The sequence below is a fragment of the Pleurodeles waltl genome, chromosome 5 (assembly GCF_031143425.1).
Source record: "Pleurodeles waltl isolate 20211129_DDA chromosome 5, aPleWal1.hap1.20221129, whole genome shotgun sequence".
NCBI lineage: Eukaryota > Metazoa > Chordata > Amphibia > Caudata > Salamandridae > Pleurodeles > Pleurodeles waltl.
This window is the reverse complement of record NC_090444.1, coordinates 1507846577-1507860939: the sequence shown is the minus strand read 5'-3', so window position 1 is coordinate 1507860939 and position 14363 is coordinate 1507846577. Positions and strand designations below refer to the sequence as shown.

The window sequence follows — 14363 nt, the reverse complement described above, 5'->3', positions numbered from 1 at the left end:
CTGCCCCTCGGGACTCCCCCATCTCCCCTCCAAACCCCGGAGGAACCGTTCACTGGCAGATTCAGCTATGAAAAACTCGCCAGCATGTTGCCCCATATTCTAAGTCATGGTTTGCATGCTCGTCGGTGCACACTGCATGCAGTAGTCTTTCTTCTGCCGGGCCCCATTCATGTATATCCGTCATCCATTTTTCAGTCCCATTGCATATGGAGAAATTATGCTGGAGCAGTCCCACATCTGGGACAGCGTCCGATCGAGCTCTGTTGCTTCTATGCAAATACTGCGGGTCATATAGGCTTGGTGCAAATAATAAAACTGTGTAAGCTTGAATCTTGCGTTACTAGCCACCTCCTTAATCTGCGCAACCACTCTGTTCCGGGCACTTTCATGAAATGGCTCTGGTAGGCTATCTGTTTCGGACCTCCATTGTATCGATGTGGCAGTTCCCTTCAAGAGCTTTATAAACGTGAGTTCAAACCTTGAGTCGACCCGGAATTCAATATTACCTGCAACGTATGGGACTCATCCAGTTCGGCAGGAAAGTCAGTTTAAATCTCGTGAAATGTACGGTATACTGCAAAAATTGGCCCTGGTGAAGGTCAAAGGTATCTTATGCCTCCCCTAATATAAGCCTGGTACCATTAAGTCATAGATAGCCTGCGGTGCTGCAGGCGCCTTCAAACCATTGCAACATGTATATCACAGCCTGTAAATCATGAAAGGGCTTCAGCCATTGGAGGGGCAAAAGTCTAGCATAGGGCACCCGACTTATCACTTTGACAACTGTTTGTTCCCAGGCCACTGCCACTTGTCTGACAATGAAGGGGATGATCACCTGGAATACCGGCCCCCAGCATGAGGTAGTGTGGGAGATTCGCATTGGTCCCCTACATTCCCAGGAGGTTCTTCTCTATATTTGGGCCATCCACACACCACTGTACTGCATACGGCAAATGACCTGCAAAATAATATAACTGCTTATCTGGCAGTCACAGCCCCCCTAGTTTAGTGTCTAGTTTTAGGATGTCCAATGTAACTCTTCTTCGTTTACCAGCCCATACAAGGGACACCAGGGTACTACTTAGTTTAACAAACGTGGATTATGGGACATCATACATGGGATTTTGAAGGGCATAAAAACTGCGACTCCGCCCATCACCAACAGAGGTAGGCGAACCAAAAAACAAATTGATTCCTCCAGTCATTCGAGGACTCTGCCCATATTAAGGTGATAACGGGCCTCCGAGGTATTTGCCACTTGTATGCCCAGGTACCGGAAGTGACCACCTTCCAGCTAAGCTCGGTTACTGAGAGCTCAGTCTAACACACAACTGCCAGTGCGCTTACGGTAACAGTACTGTTTTTTGTGTGTTAATCCTAAAACCAGACATCCCACCAAACTCTGTCATGATCCACAGTAATGCCTCAACTGACCACTCAGGGCGGATGTCATAGACCAGAGTGACAAAGACCAGAGCGTCATCAGCATATAATCAGACAACAGGGGTGACGCCCCCTACTTCAATGCCCCACTCAGCCATTTTGCGTCAAAACCAAAATGCCAACAGATCCATCGCTAAAGTGACAAGGGGCACCCATGTTTTGTGCCTCTTTCGATAGAGAAGTAATCTGATACCACATGCTCAGTATGTACTTGGGCGACTAGTCCAGTATAGAGAAGTCTAGCACAGGATTGGTACACCGGACCCAGTCCTATTCTCCAGAGAACCTCCCAGAGGTATCACTGGTGGCAGGCATTCCATTTTAAGCAACGATGCTAGAAGGTGTACTAATTTGTCATCCTCCCGTGAATTAGCTGACAATAGTCCCGCTGAACAAGTCGGTCCAGTCTATTCCACCTCTCCATTACAGCTCTCTGGGCCATTTGAGTGGCGGTGTCCCCTGTCACTAAGAATCTATCAAGGTGACTATATACGTTGTGAGGTGGGACATAGCATGTGAATTCTTTGGCTTTGGGGTGCGTTGTTCGCCAAACATTTAAAAAACCCATGTATTCCATCACACCACTCAGCGTGGCTACCAAATGTCGTTTTGTATCCTGTTTCGGGGGAGGGTGGCGGTCACAACTACCATCCAGCACACAACTGAAATCTCCTGCCCATTGTAGAGGAGTACGGACATACGGGAGGCCCTCATGCTCAACATCAAGATAGAAGGCCCCATCATCAGTATTGGGCACATATACATTCAAGAGGCACACCTCTCGACCGTCTAGCAGGCCACACAGCACTATGTGTCTACCCTCAATATCCGCCTTTAAGTTCCAAAGCCTAGAAAGGAACCTGCAGCGTCATCCATACAGAAACTACGCAGGCGTAATTAGAGTATGCAGCAGAGTAGATTTTCCTCCTCCACTTCCTTTGCATCTTCTGTTTTTACACACTCTCTATCAGGTGTGTCTCTTGCAACAGAACGATCTGAATGCCCTGCTGCCAGAGATAGGAGTGTATCCTGTACCATTTAGCATAGGAGTTACGCTCACATACATTCCATGTTGCTACCTTAATACAAGTAGCCATAGCACTCTGAAACACCCCACCCATCCTCCTTCCCTCGCTGCTCCCCGTCCCCTTCCCCAGCACCGCTGCCGCCGCTCTAGAACAAAACATACCAAACAATAAAATCCCTTCCCACCCACCAGGTAAAAACAATTGAACAACCTGTGTTTCCCCAAGCATCTCAATTCCTCACCACCCACTCCAGCAGTTACTTACTCCGCAATAGAAGTATATCTCCCCCCCCCCCCAAAAAAAAACGTAATCCACAAGATCAGTAAAACCGGAGGTGAGGCTGCACCGGGGAACCGCCCCCAAGCAATGCCTGTTCCTGCGCACCCACTCTTCCCACACCAGTCACAATACTGCACAGCAGCTCATGCAACCTCTCATATCCAATACCTCTCTGTCTATCAAGAGCTCCTTCAGAGACTCAAGGTCTATTAACTAAACAAACAAACCAACTAACTGAGGGGACAAGAGGCGCCCTTCCCGTTTTCGCAGCCATGCCACCCCCTCACCTATGTTCTCACATCAGCGCTCAGAACATGCCATCCACTCATTCAATCAGCCTGAGAAATAGCCTAATCTTAACCATAATGTTAATCATGAATAATAAAACAAATCACTGACATAAAGGGAATGTGATGTAGCACAGCACTCCAGAAAGTCTTGCAGTAGCACTACATGCATGACTCTGATATGGGTTGAATGAGACAGTGGTCAAGGAACCCAGCTTCAACATAAAATTAATAGAAATGTTAACATCAGAGGTTGTTTCGATTGCCCAATTTCATCCTATTCCTTTTGGCAATAGAGTTTAAGAACTAAAGTCATTTTAGTTTGCAAGCTATGCCTTTACTAATGTGATCTTTTGCAACAGCCAGTTTCTTTCAGAAATATAAACTCATTGCATTTATCAAATTAACTATAGACACCAACCCACTAAGGTTTAACTATTCTACACTATAGATGCCGATGTGTGCTATTTCCTCTCACACTTCTATCTCCAACATTACAACTTCACTTTTAGCAGTATTGAGGGAGTTCAGTAAAATCTGCCACGTTTTTTTCCTTGACCAGGCTGAAAGTAAAACAAACACAACCTCATTTCTTCATACAGCCAAAAATCTGTGATCAAAACTGTTTTTTTTTGTTTGTTTTTTAAATTGTGACATCTCTGTTTTTCCAGCATGTATGTTTTTCTGCTTGACCTAAACAATTTGCATGTTGAGATATTTACAGATATGAGATTACTAATATTAATTTAATTCTTGGTTCAAAGGGTTAGAAATGCATTTTTAATTAATAAAGTGTACATTCTGGACAAATTGTTCGTGATCTGTAAAAATTCCAGAAATTATTGTTTTGCGACACAAAATGGTCTGCACAATTCGTAATATTAGGAGTTCATCCCAGACTTGTCCACTTCCTATGATTACTTTTCAAGACCAAACCAGGAAGTCAAATAAACATTTGTCCCACTCAATTATCAGATTTCCCGAAAGGCTTGCTAAATAATTTGCCCTGAAATAGTGCTTCTCATTTTTTTCAAACAGGTGACAAAGTTTCCATTGGCAGCAAGCATTCTCTCAAATTTCACACACGAGGTTAGGGTTAAAACAAAAACTGTAAAATATAAATATAGGTGTGGTTGTCTTTGGCTTCTCGGAGCGAAGTGGGGATCCTATATATTTCAATCTACCCTGCTTGCTGGATGTCTGTCATATCGGAGGTAGACACGGTGATACATCTTGGGAAGATTTTGTCTGATCATTTTCCACGCCCTGTGGATCGACAGATTAGAAACGCAGCTCTAAGGACTAAGGAAACTCTAACCAAGTATTGGAAGCGGGAATTTCTGTGCTCATTTCAAAATAACCAGAGGAAGCTGGTTACGAATATGAGTTTATAAAGAACGAGGGAAAACAAGTGTTAAATAATGTTAATAACACTTCTACAACTCATAAGCCTTCACAGTATGAACATCTCTGGCAGGTACCAGGTTGCTCACAGGCACTGTCGTAACTTGTTTCTAATGTACAGATCCCAATCAGTTCCGCTCAGGTTTTGCCTCTCTTCACATTTTCCAAAAATATTTAAGTGTTCTCTGCTTGACTGGTATATCCTTCCTTCCTTTGAAAGACGCTCACCTTCCCTGCATTGTTTCATGATACATATCTGAAAAATGCAGGACTCTTAGTGGCAGCAGCACCACTTCATTTTACCATGCTTCTTGAGTCCAGGAAGAGGACTGTAAGGAAATGCCTCCTTGGCATGGTTACCCCCTGACTTTTTGCCTTTGCTGATGCTATGTTTTGATTTGAAAAGTGTGCTGAGGCCTGCTAACCAGGCCCCAGCACCAGTGTTCTTTCCCTAACCTGTACTTTTGTTTTACACAATTGGCACACCCTGGCATCCAGGTAAGTCCCTTGTAACTGGTACCCCTGGTACCAAGGGCCCTGATGCCAGGGAAGGTCTCTAAGGGCTGCAGCATAGCGTATGCCACCCTGGGGACCCCTCACTCAGCACAGACACACTGCTTGCCAGCTTGTGTGTGCTGGTGAGGACAAAACGAGTAAGTCGACATGGCACTCCCCTCAGGGTGCCATGCCAACCTCACACTGCCTATGCAGTATAGATAAGTCACCCCTCTTGCAGGCCTTACAGCCCTAAGGCAGGGTGCACTATACCATAGGTGAGGGCACCAGTGCATGAGCACTGTGCCCCTACAGTGTCTAAGCAAAACCTTAGACATTGTAAGTGCAGGGTAGCCATAAGAGTATATGGTCTGGGAGTCTGTCAAACACGAACTCCACAGCACCATAATGGCTACACTGAAAACTGGGAAGTTTGGTATCAAACTTCTCAGCACAATAAATGCACACTGATGCCAGTGTACATTTTATTGTGAAACACACCCCAGAGGGCACCTTAGAGGTGCCCCCTGAAACCTTAACCAACTACCTGTGTAGGCTGACTGGTTTTAGCAGCCTGCCACACTCGAGACATGTTGCTGGCCACATGGGGAGAGTGCCTTTGTCACTCTGTGGCTAGTAACAAAGCCTGCACTGGGTGGAGATGCTATCACCTCCCCCTTGCAGGAGCTGTAACACCTGGCGGTGAGCCTCAAAGGCTCACCCCCTTTGTTCCAGCGCCACAGGGCATTCCAGCTAGTGGAGTTGCCCGCCCCCTCCGGCCACGGCCCCACTTTTGGCGGCAAGGCCGGAGGAGATAATGAGAAAAACAAGGAGGAGTCACTGGCCAGTCAGGACAGCCCCTAAGGCAACCTGAGCTGAAGTGACTCTGACTTTTAGGAATCCTCCATCTTGAAGATGGAGGATCCCCCCAATAGGGATAGGAATGTGACCCCCTCCCCTTGGGAGGAGGCACAAAGAGGGTGTACCCACCCTCAGGGCTAGTAGCCATTGGCTACTAACCCCCCAGACCTAAACACGCCCTTAAATTTAGTATTTAAGGGCTTCCCTGAACCTAATAATTTAGATTCCTGCAACTTACCGAAGAAGAGGACTGCTGAGCTGAAAAAAACCTTCAGAAGAAGAAAGAAGACACCAACTGCTTTGGCCCCAGTCCTACCGGCCTGTCTCCTGCCTTCAGAAGAAAACTGCTCCAGCGACGCTTTCCCTGGGACCAGCGACCTCTGAATCCTCAGAGGACTGTCCTGCTTCCAAGAGACCAAGAAACTCCCGAGAACAGCGGCCCTGTTCAACAAAGACTGCAACTTCGTATCCAGAGGAGCAGATTTAAAGACCCCTGCAATCCCCGCAAGAAGCGTGAGACTTGCAACCCTGCACCCGGCGACCCCGACTCGACTGGTGGAGAACCAACACGTCAGGGAGGACCCTCCGGCGACTCCGAGACTGTGAGTAACCTAAGTTGTCCCCCCTGAGCCCCCACAGCAACGCCTGCAGAGGGAATCCCCAGGCTCCCCCTGACCGCGACTGCCTGACTCTAAAATCCCGACGGCTGGAAAAGACCCTGCACCCGCAGTCCCCAGCACCTGAAGGATCGGAACTCCCGTGCAGGAGTGACCCCCAGGAGGCCCTCTCCCTTGCCCAGGTGGTGGCTACCCCGAGGAGCCCCACCCTTGCCTGCCTGCATCGCTGAAGAGACCCCTTGGTCTCCCATTGAAACCTATTGAAAACCCGACGCGTGTTTGCACACTGCACCCGGCCACCCCAGTGCCGCTGAGGGTGTACTTTCTGTGCTGACTTGTGTCCCCCCCCCGGTGCCCTACAAAACCCCCCTGGTCTGCCCTCCGAAGACGCGGGTACTTACCTGCTGGCAGACTGGAACCGGCGCACCCCCTTCTCCATTGAAGCCTATGTGTTTTGGGCACCACTTTGAACTCTGCACCTGACCGGCCCTGAGCTGCTGGTGTGGTGACTTTGGGGTTGCTCTGAACCCCCAACGGTGGGCTACCTTGGACCCCAATTTGAACCCCGTAGGTGGTTTACTTACCTGCAAGAACTAACAATACTTTACCTCCCCCAGGAACTGTGAAAATTGCACTGTGTCCACTTTTAAAACAGCTAAATGTGTTTTATGTAAAAAGTATATATGCTACTGTAATTATTCAAAGTTCCTAAAGTACTTACCTGCAATACCTTTCAAATGAGATATTACATGTAGAATTTGAACCTGTGGTTCTTAAAATAAACTAAGAAAATATATTTTTCTATAACAAAAACCTATTGGCCTGGAATTGTTTCTGAGTGTGTGTTCCTCATTTATTGCCTGTGTGTATGTACAACAAATGCTTAACACTACTCCTTTGATAAGCCTACTGCTCGACCACACTACCACAAAATAGAGCATTAGTATTATCTCTTTTTGCCACTATCTTACCTCTAAGGGGAACCCTTGGACTCTGTGCATACTATTCCTTACTTTGAAATAGTGCATACAGAGCCAACTTCCTACATTGGTGGATCAGCGGTGGGGTACAAGACTTTGCATTTGCTGGACTACTCAGCTAATACCTGATCACACGACAAATTCCAAAAATTGTCATTAGAAATTGATTTTTGCAATTTGAGCTATTTTTCTAAATTCTTAAAAGTCCTGCTAGGGCCTTGTGTTAGTCCCTGTTTAGCATTTCCTTTTAGAGTTTAAAAGTTTTGTGAAAGTTTGAATTAGAACCTAGAACTAATTTTAGATTCTTAAAAAGTATTCCAACTTTTAGAAGCATAATGTCTAGTACAGAGATGAATGTGGTGGAACTCGACACCACCCCTTACCTCCATCTTAAGATGAGGGAGCTAAGGTCACTCTGTAAAATAAAGAAAATAACAATGGGCCCCAGACCTTCCAAACTTCAGCTCCAGGAGCTTTTGGCAGAGTTTGAAAAGGCCAACCCCTCTGAGGATGGCAACACAGAGGATGAAGATAGTGACTTGGAAGGAAATTCCCCCCTACCAGTCCTAACTAGGGAGAACAGGGCCTCTCAAGCCCTGTCTCCAAATATAGTAGTCAGAGATGCTGCTTCCCTCACAGGAGGGACCAACATCTCTGAAATTACTGAGGATAACTCCAGTGAAGAGGACATCCAGCTAGCCAGGATGGCCAAAAGATTGGCTTTGGAAAGACAGATCCTAGCCATAGAAAGGGAAAGACAAGAGATGGGCCTAGGACCCATCAATGGTGGCAGCAACATAACTAGGGTCAGAGATTCTCCTGACATGTTGAAAATCCCTAAAGGGATTGTAACTAAATATGAAGATGGTGATGACATCACCAAATGGTTCACAGCTTTTGAGAGGGCTTGTGTAACCAGAAAAGTGAACAAATCTCACTGGGGTGCTCTCCTTTGGGAAATGTTCACTGGAAAGTGTAGGGATAGACTCCTCACACTCTCTGGAAAAGATGCAGAATCTTATGACCTCATGAAGGGAACCCTGATTGAGGGCTTTGGATTCTCCACTGAGGAGTATAGAATTAGATTCAGGGGGGCTCAAAAAACCTTGAGCCAGACCTGGGTTGATTTTGTGGACTACTCAGTGAAAACACTGGATGGTTGGATTCAAGGCAGTGGTGTTAATAATTATGATGGGCTGTACAATTTATTTGTGAAAGAACACATGTTAAGTAATTGTTCAAATGATAAACAGCATCAGCATCTGGTAGACCTAGGACCAATTTCTCCCCAAGAATTGGGAAAGAAGGCGGACCATTGGGTCAAAACTAGGGTGACCAAGACTACCACAGGGGGTGACCAAAAGAAAGGGGTCACAAAACCTCCCCAGGGGAAGAGTGTTGAGACATCCAAAAACAAAAATAGTAAAGAGTCTTCTTCAGGCCCCCAAAAACCTGCACAGGAGGGTGGGCCCAGAGCCTCTTCACAAAACAATTTTGGGTACAAGGGTAAAAACTTTGATCCCAAAAAGGCCTGGTGTCGTAGCTGTAATCAGCCTGGACACCAAACTGGAGACAAGGCCTGTCCCAAGAAAACTACCACTTCTAACTCCACTCCAGCTAACACTGGAATGGCTAGTCTCCAAGTGGGATCAACAGTGTGCCCAGAGCAAATCAGGTGTCACACTGAAGCTACATTAGTCTCTGAGGGTGGGGTGGATTTAGCCACACTGGCTACCTGGCCTCGTAACATGCAAAAATACAGGCAGCAGCTCTTAATTAATGGGACAAGTGTAGAAGGCCTGAGGGATACAGGTGCCAGTGTCACCATGGTGACAGAGAAACTGGTTTCCCCTGGTCAATACCTGGCTGGACAAACTTATCCAGTCACCAACGCTGACAATCAGACTAAAGTACATCCCATGGCTATGGTAACTTTAGAGTGGGGAGGGGTCAATGGCCTGAAACAGGTGGTGGTCTCCTCAAATATCCCAGTAGACTGTTTGCTTGGAAATGACCTGGAGTCCTCAGCATGGGCTGAGGTAGAACTGAAAACCCATGCAGCCATGCTGGGTATCCCTGAACTGGTGTGTGTCAAGACAAGGGCACAGTGCAAGGCTCAGGGTGAAAAAGTAGAGCTGGAGTCTGGAAAAAGGGCCCAGCCTACCAAGAGAAAAGGAAAGCCAGCTGGGAAACCAGCTGCAACACAACAACAAAAAGAGAACCTCTCTTCTCAGGAAGAAGTTCTGCCCTCTGAGGGAACTGAGCCTATGGAGTTAGAACCTTATCAGGTTGAGCTCTTAGGCCCAGGGGGACCCTCAAGGGAGCAGTTGTGTAAGGGGCAAGAAACCTGTCCCTCTCTTGAAGGCCTTAGGCAGCAAGCTGCTGAAGAGTCCAATGGCAAGAAAACTGGAACACATAGGGTCTATTGGGAAGATGGGCTCCTGTACACTGAGGCAAGAGATCCCAAACCTGGTGCCACTAGGAGAGTGGTAGTGCCTCAGGCGTTCAGAGAGTTCATACTGACCTTAGCCCATGATATTCCCCTTGCTGGGCATTTGGGACAAACCAATACGTGGGAGAGACTAGTCAACCACTTCTACTGGCTCAACATGTCCCAGAAAGTTAAGGAGTTTTGTGTCTCCTGTACCACCTGTCAAGCCAGTGGTAAGACAGGTGGACATCCAAAGGCCCCCCTCATTCCACTTCCAGTGGTGGGTGTCCCCTTTGAAAGAGTGGGTGTGGACATAGTGGGTCCACTTGAACCTCCCACAGCCTCAGGAAACATGTACATCCTAGTAGTAGTGGATCATGCTACTAGGTATCCTGAAGCTATTCCCCTTAGGTCGACTACTGCCCCTGCAGTAGCCAAGGCCCTCATTGGTATCTTTACCAGAGTGGGCTTCCCTAAGGAGGTGGTATCTGACAGAGGTACCAACTTCATGTCAGCATACCTGAAACACATGAGGAATGAGTGTGGAGTGACTTATAAATTCACTACACACTATCATCCACAAACTAATGGCCTTGTTGAGAGATTCAACAAGACATTAAAGGGCATGATCATGGGGCTCCCAGAAAAACTCAAAAGGAGATGGGATGTCCTCTTGCCATGTCTGCTTTTCGCTTACAGAGAGGTGCCTCAGAAGGGAGTTGGGTTCTCACCCTTTGAACTTCTGTTTGGCCACCCTATAAGGGGACCACTTGCTCTTGTGAAAGAAGGCTGGGAGAGACCTCTTCATGAGCCTAAACAAGACATAGTGGACTATGTACTTGGCCTTCGCTCAAGGATGGCAGAGTACATGGAAAAGGCAAGTAAAAACCTTGAGGCCAGCCAACAGCTCCAGAAGTTTTGGTATGACCAAAAGGCTGCACTGGTTGAATTTCAACCAGGGCAGAAAGTCTGGGTTCTGGAGCCTGTGGCTCCCAGGGCACTCCAGGACAGATGGAGTGGCCCTTACCCAGTGCTAGAGAAGAAGAGTCAGGTCACCTACCTGGTGGACCTAGGCACTAGCAGGAGCCCCAAGACGGTGATCCATGTGAACCTTTCAAGCTCTTCCATGACAGGGCTGATGTGAATCTGTTGATGGTAACAGATGAGGATCAGGAAGCTGAGAGTGAACCTCTCCCTGATCTCCTCTCATCAAACCCTAAAGATGGCTCAGTGGATGGAGTGATCTATTCAGACACCCTCTCTAGCCAACAGCAATCTGACTGTAGGAAGGTCCTGCAGCAGATTGCTGAGCTCTTTTCCCTAACCCCTGGTCAGACACACCTGTGTACCCATGATGTGGACACAGGAGACAGCATGCCTGTCAAAAACAAAATATTCAGACAGTCTGACCAAGTTAAGGAAAGCATCAAGGTGGAAGTCCACAAGATGCTGGAGTTGGGAGTAATTGAGCACTCTGACAGCCCCGGGGCTAGCCCAGTGGTCTTAGTCCCCAAACCTCACACCAAAGATGGAAAGAGAGAGATGAGGTTTTGTGTGGACTACAGAGGACTTAATTCTGTCACCAAGACAGATGCCCATCCCATTCCTAGAGCTGATGAACTGATAGACACATTAGGTGCTGCCAAATTCTTAAGTACCTTTGACTTAACAGCAGGGTACTGGCAAATCAAAATGACACCTGGAGCAAAAGAAAAGACAGCATTCTCCACACCTGATGGGCATTATCAGTTTACTGTTATGCCCTTTGGTTTAAAGAATGCCCCTGCCACGTTCCAAAGGTTGGTGAATCAAGTCCTTGCTGGTTTGGAGTCCTTTAGTGCAGCTTATCTTGATGATATTGCTGTCTTTAGCTCCAACTGGCAGGATCACCTGGTCCACCTGAAGAAGGTTTTGAAGGCTCTGCAATCAGCAGGCCTCTCTATCAAGGCATCCAAATGCCAGATAGGGCAGGGAACTGTGGTCTACTTGGGACACCTTGTAGGTGGAGGCCAAGTTCAGCCACTCCAGCCTAAGATCCGGACTATTCTGGACTGGGCAGCTCCAAAAACCCAGACTCAAGTCAGGGCATTCCTTGGCTTGACTGGGTATTACAGGAGGTTTGTGAAGGGCTATGGATCCATAGTGACAGCCCTCACAGAACTCACCTCCAAGAAAATGCCCAAGAAGGTAAACTGGACTGTAGAATGCCAACAGGCCTTTGACACCCTGAAACAAGCAATGTGCACAGCACCAGTTCTAAAAGCTCCAGATTACTCCAAGCAGTTCATTGTGCAGACAGATGCCTCTGAACATGGGATAGGGGCAGTTTTGTCCCAAACAAATGATGATGGCCTTGACCAGCCTGTTCCTTTCATTAGCAGGAGGTTACTCCCCAGGGAGCAGCGTTGGAGTGCCATTGAGAGGGAGGCCTTTGCTGTGGTTTGGTCCCTGAAGAAGCTGAGACCATACCTCTTTGGTACTCACTTTGTAGTCCAAACTGACCACAGACCTCTCAGATGGCTGATGCAAATGAAAGGTGAAAATCCAAAACTGTTGAGGTGGTCCATCTCCCTACAGGGAATGGACTTTATAGTGGAACACAGACCTGGGACTGCCCATGCCAATGCAGACGGTCTTTCCAGGTTCTTCCACTTAGAAAATGAAGACTCTCTTGGGAAAGGTTAGTCTCATCCTCTTTCGTCTGGGGGGGGGGGGGGGGATTGTGTAAGGAAATGCCTCCTTGGCATGGTTACCCCCTGACTTTTTGCCTTTGCTGATGCTATGTTTTGATTTGAAAGTGTGCTGAGGCCTGCTAACCAGGCCCCAGCACCAGTGTTCTTTCCCTAACCTGTACTTTTGTTTTACACAATTGGCACACCCTGGCATCCAGGTAAGTCCCTTGTAACTGGTACCCCTGGTACCAAGGGCCCTGATGCCAGGGAAGGTCTCTAAGGGCTGCAGCATAGCTTATGCCACCCTGGGGACCCCTTACTCAGCACAGACACACTGCTTGCCAGATTGTGTGTGCTGGTGAGGACAAAACGAGTAAGTCGACATGGCACTCCCCTCAGGGTGCCATGCCAACCTCACACTGCCTATGCAGTATAGATAAGTCACCCCTCTAGCAGGCCTTACAGCCCTAAGGCAGGGTGCACTATACCATAGGTGAGGGCACCAGTGCATGAGCACTGTGCCCCTACAGTGTCTAAGCAAAACCTTAGACATTGTAAGTGCAGGGTAGCCATAAGAGTATATGGTCTGGGAGTCTGTCAAACACGAACTCCACAGCACCATAATGGCTACACTGAAAACTGGGAAGTTTGGTATCAAACTTCTCAGCACAATAAATGCACACTGATGCCAGTGTACATTTTATTGTGAAACACACCCGAGAGGGCACCTTAGAGGTGCCCCCTGAAACCTTAACCAACTACCTGTGTAGGCTGACTGGTTTTAGCAGCCTGCCACACTCGAGACATGTTGCTGGCCACTTGGGGAGAGTGCCTTTGTCACTCTGTGGCTAGTAACAAAGCCTGCACTGGGTGGAGATGCAATCTCCACCCCCTTGCAGGAGCTATAACACCTGGCGGTGAGCCTCAAAGGCTCACCCCCTTTGTTCCAGCGCCACAGGGCATTCCAGCTAGTGGAGTTGCCCGCCCCCTCCGGCCACGGCCCCACTTTTGGCGGCAAGGCCGGAGGAGATAATGAGAAAAACAAGGAGCAGTCACTGGCCACTCAGGACAGCCCCTAAGGCAACCTGAGCTGAAGTGACTCTGACTTTTAGGAATCTTCCATCTTGCAGATGGAGGATCCCCCCAATAGGGATAGGAATGTGACCCCCTCCCCTTGGGAGGAGGAGGCACAAAGAGGGTGTACCCACCCTCAGGGCTAGTAGCCATTGGCTACTAACCCCCCCAGACCTAAACACGCCCTTAAATTTAGTATTTAAGGGCTTCCCTGAACCTAAGAATTTAGATTCCTGCAACTTACCGAAGAAGAGGACTGCTGAGCTGAAAAACCCCTTCAGAAGAAGAAAGAAGACACCAACTGCTTTGGCCCCAGTCCTACCGGCCTGTCTCCTGCCTTCAGAAGAAAACTGCTCCAGCGACGCTTTCCCTGGGACCAGCGACCGCTGAATCCTCAGAGGACTGCCCTGCTTCCAAGAGACCAAGAAACTCCCGAGAACAGCGGCCCTGTTCAACAAAGACTGCAACTTTGTATCCAGAGGAGCAGATTTAAAGACCCCTGCAATCCCCGCAAGAAGCGTGAGACTTGCAACCCTGCACCCGGCGACCCCGACTCGACTGGTGGAGAACCAACACCTCAGGGAGGACCCTCCGGTGACTCCGAGACTGTGAGTAACCAAAGTTGTCCCCCCTGAGCCCACACAGCGACGCCTGCAGAGGGAATCACCAGGCTCCCCCTGACCGCGACTGCCTGACTCTAAAATCCCGACGGCTGGAAAAGACCCTGCACCCGCAGTCCCCAGCACCTGAAGGATCGGAACTCCCGTGCAGGAGTGACCCCCAGGAGGCCCT

General features: G+C 48.2%; 1 protein-coding gene across 1 annotated transcript in view; it reads right to left on the bottom strand.

Annotated features, from left to right (window-relative positions):
* CILK1 (ciliogenesis associated kinase 1) overlaps positions 1–14363 on the bottom strand; it is a 245806-nt gene that overhangs the window by 156100 nt on the left and 75343 nt on the right. The gene's annotated exons all lie outside the window — the stretch shown is intronic.